This window comes from Tenrec ecaudatus, chromosome 3 (genome assembly GCF_050624435.1).
Source record: "Tenrec ecaudatus isolate mTenEca1 chromosome 3, mTenEca1.hap1, whole genome shotgun sequence".
Taxonomy (NCBI): Eukaryota; Metazoa; Chordata; class Mammalia; order Afrosoricida; family Tenrecidae; genus Tenrec; species Tenrec ecaudatus.
Genome location: NC_134532.1, coordinates 43,161,288 through 43,165,950, shown reverse-complemented (window position 1 = coordinate 43,165,950; position 4,663 = coordinate 43,161,288). Strand labels below are relative to the sequence as shown.

General features: G+C 39.0%; 1 pseudogene; it reads right to left on the bottom strand.

Moving 5' to 3' along the window:
- Positions 1-4,042: 4,042 nt before the first annotated feature.
- LOC142443374 (ubiquitin-conjugating enzyme E2 E3 pseudogene) lies at positions 4,043-4,663 on the bottom strand (annotated as a pseudogene).

Sequence of the window (4,663 nt, the reverse complement as noted above, 5' to 3'; positions counted from 1 at the left end):
CAATAACATCACTATGAGTCAGAATGGTCTTGATGGCAGTGATTTTGGGTTTGTGCATTAACATATTTTAGTGAAGGTCAGCACTTTTTTGTTATTTTATTTTCATAGTGTCATAGAATTTAAATCGGTCCTTTATCTGTTATCCTAGTGCAGCGGTTCTCAACCTGTGGGTTGCTACCCTTTGGGGGAGTTGAACAACCCTTTCACAGGGGTTACTTGAAACCATGGGAAGACACATATTTTTGATGGTCTTATTAGCCAAGACACTGCTCCTCTATCTGTCTCCAGGCAGGTCCACCCACATGCAGATACGCCACATATGAGTACCCGGAGGTGAAGACTCTTACCCATGTAATACCATGATTCAAGACAAAATTTCATTTCTTATAATTAGAAATAACCATTTCACAATATATTCACATGTTATTTTTGTGATTAATCACTGTTTTAATTATGGTCAATTTGTAGCAAGGAAAATACATCCTGCAAATAATTACAATTCATAACAATATCAAAATTACAATTATGAAATAGCAACGAAAATAATTTTATGGTTGGGGGTCACCACAAAATGAGGAACTTTATTAAAAGGTCGTGGCATTAGGAAAGTTAACAACCACTATCCTAGTGGATACAGAAAATGTTTTTTGCAACCAAATTGTAAGTATGTAAATTCTTTTTGTCCTTTTGATTTATTTCCTTTGGTAACTTTCTTTATCAATTTGTTTCATTTTACTGGATAGAACTATGTCCCGATGTTAGCTCCTAATTTAAAAAATGCGCTATAATTATTCCTAGTACAAGGCAACATATAGATATATATTCTTTTTTTTCCGATATATAATTCTTATATGTAGTAAGATATCATCTTATTTAAAATAGGTGACCATTTTCTCTGCCCCACTGCATGGTAGAACTTAAATGTTCTAACCTTTTATCCAAGTGTTATTGATAGAAGGCTTGTTTTATTCACTGGCTTATTGTTCTCAGGGGCACTTCAGTGCATTCTGTTAGTGATGTCATGGGGCCTTGAACTTTTCCCGGTTTTTTGGCTGTAATTTGTATGTGAACAGATTTCCACCTTGTGGGACTCAACTGCTTTCATTTCATCAAGCTGCCAATCATTTAACCACTGGAGAAGTAGGGCTTCTTCACAGACTAATGTAGATTTTGCAAGATGATTTTTTTTGCATTATAGACATGGTGATTCTTATTTATTATTATTATTTAAATCATTTTATTAGAGGCTCATAGAACTCTTGTCGTAATCCATATATACATCCATTGCGTCAAGCACATTTTTGGCCCCCATCATTCTGACATGGTGACTCTTAATGAGAATTATTTTTGTGTTTCTGTTTCACAGAAGTTTTTTGTTTTAGTTCATTCATTCATCAGTATATGAGAAGCTTCAACACTACACAGAAAACTACAGGACTCTAAATCCACGACTTTCCTAACAAAATGGGTGGAAACTAATTCCACGTTTCAGGGTCCTAATATGAACAATTTTGCACTTTTGCTCATGCTGTGTTTTAAAAGACTTGTATTATTCAGCAAGGCAACTCTGTTTCCCTTGTGTACCCTTCCCTCCAGTATGGGTTTAGAGTGTGGCCAGATTATTAGATGTTCATTGTCTTCCAGTCAGTACACTGTTTGAAAGGTGTTAACAGCTGTTAAGGAACCTTCATAAAGCTGAAGATTCTTTCTTGTGACATTGCTGTAGGACAGTAACATTTCCCCTATTACAAATGTTATATTGACAGCTATGAGAGAGAGGCACAGAATTATAAGACACGTTCAGCACTTCTCTAAGGCAGCTGCTTTTCTAGGGTTTGTTTACAACCTAAGTGAAGTCACTCCCTTCCGACCTGCAGTTAACACCTTTTCTGGTCATCGATTTCTATACTTTCTCTTAAATGAAAACTGGTTCTGACTGAAGTGATGATCTCTGAAGGCAAATTGTTCACACACAGGTTGTTTTAACTTCTAAGGAAGCCCGATGATTGAATTTAAAGATCTCGGGGCTTTGGAACATAAGAATACAAATAGAGATGTTTTCTTGGAGAAAACTATGAAACTGAGAATTCTGAGACTACAACAGGAAACCCACCCTGACAACACATCTCTAACTGCCTCAGAGGCTAGTTCTTGTGCTCACATGATCATAAGCACCCCCTGTAGCCCGTTCCTGAAGGTGAGGTTTGTTCCTGGGTTCACCCTGACTTCCCTCACCGTGTCTCACACAGTAATAGCTGGCCACGTCCCACTTTCCAGCTATGAATTTACAGATATAGCACCTTCTCTATAGATGACTAATCAGGTCTTCATGAAGTCTGCATATTCGTAGCACAAACATCAGGTTATATTGAGTAATCCACTGCAAGCCCCAGGATGACTGTTCCAATAAGGAAGGCAGCTGGAGGAAAAATTATATTGATTTATTGATCATGTAATTCTGGGTGGTTACCATTTAATCGGCCTCTGGCCTCCCCTTTATTTCCCAGTTTGAGTTCAGACCAAGTTGATCCTGGAGACAGATTATTCAAGGTACTGAAATTGGGGCAGATGTGGATCTCAGATCAGGGTCAGGTAAAAGACCCTGGAACCTGGGCACGTGAACCTATCCTAGGCCAGGTACCCTCATCCAGTAGGTATGTAATAGAGGCTCAGGGAGAAATGTTGTCTTTTGTCTCTGGAAGCCCCTGCAAATAAGGTCAAAGGTATTCAGTCCTGTGCCATCATCCTGGTGATGATGTGTCCACTAATGACATCTTCTTTTATTCATTTATTTAATGTGGCTGGAAATCCCTTTATTTGGGGGTTGGGGGTGGAGTGCTCTTCTGTTGATAGTGTGGCGGGTTTTAAAATTCTATATTGAAAAATGTTTTTTCCTCTGAGCTTTGATGATCTTCCCTAGGATTCTTGTGCCCAATCTAGCTGTCCAGAGGAAATCTCGAATTTGTCTAAATCTTCTTTGTCAAGCTGTCTAGTTATTCTTGTTCTGTAGGAATTTTTGCTTTTTTATCTTTATCCATAGAGTTCTTTCAATTCACTAAACTGGTCTTTAGTTCATAAATCCTTCTTTTTAAAAAAATCATTTTATCAGAGGCTCATAGAATTATCATCACAATCCATACATGCATCCATTGTGTCAAGTACATTTGTACATTTGCTGCCATAATCATTCTCCACTAATGACTGCTTAGTTGCTAATTGGTCCACACCAAGTTCTCACTTTCATTCAGAGTTCATTGAGATATCCATGTGCCAGGGTGCTTGGTCAGCATTTCTCAGGTTAGGTCCGAGAGGGGTTGGCCCGCTGTTGTTATCATGAGTAAGTCTTTGAGGACTTACTTCTCCATGAGTGGAGAACCCCAGTGTGCTCTGACAGGGAGTCCCTGGCAATGGACACACAGAGTGTCCTTAGGATTGACATATTTCCAGTTTGGGGTGAAGACATACTCCACTTGAAGTATGTCCTGTGAGGTTAAGCTATTGGTCCACACAGATGTAAAGATCGCCTAGAGCCAATTTTTTTCAGGAACATGTTTATTATGTTTGAGGTGATACAAAGGTAAAAGGAAATCTTCTCATTACATACTGATAAAAGTAAAAGGTAAAACATTTTCACAGCAGCATGTACCACATACTCAGAAATAGATCTGGGTTTAATACAAATGACATAATTCCTAACCATCTCCAGCTACTTTTATAACTTCATACAGATAATGAATTAGGCTAAAATGCACTATAATATTTGGTAGACTTCAGGACCAGTATCCTTAGTACATCACAAAATACATTTTGATATCCCAAAGAAGCAAGACTTGCAAGTAGGCGTTTTAAACATAACTAATCTACAGCTACAAAGTTCTACTCTTGATAGCATTTACCTTTTTCGGGAGTCTCACAGTCTCCAAAGGATAAAAGCAGAGAGTAGAATCAGTATAACATATACACAGAAGTCCATATTGTAAAGGCTATAAAGATTTGCAGCACAGTGAGAAGATGCCTTCTACTCCTTCACACTGCATACAAATTATGTTGCGTATCTCTTGGTCCACTGTCTGGCTATCCTGTCATGTTCTGCTCTGTTGGTCAAATACTGAGTGGCTATGCTTCCAACCAGAGGATCCGCAGGGTTGCAGTCTGTCAAAAGGGAACAAATAGACAGCAAAACCTTTGAAATAGTCAAAGCAGGACTCCAGTTATCTTTAAGGATGTCCAAACAGATGACTCCCTGACTGTTGATGTTGCAGTGATAGATTCTGGGGCGAAAAGTTACCTTTGGTGGCTTAAATGGATAATCTGATGAAAATGTGATATCCAGAAAAAACAGACCACCTTCATATACAGAACCTGGCGGACCAAGTAGAGTTGATCTCCATTCATAAAGGTCATCTCCTTTAGGCCCAGGACAACAGTTAGGAGGAGGATCAAGAGTTATCTCAGCTAGCTTCTGGATTCTTTTAGCACTAGTGGATAACTTAGCAGTGGCTTTGCTAGAGAGTTTGGTGTTTTTCTTCTACTGGGTGGCAGAAGGTTTTCTTTCTTCTGGTTCTTCAGGCTCTGGAGCGGCTGGGTCTCGCTGGTCTGCTTCCGAACTCCCACTGCTGATGCTGGGATTCTCATCGTCCGACCTTTACCTATCACTGGACAT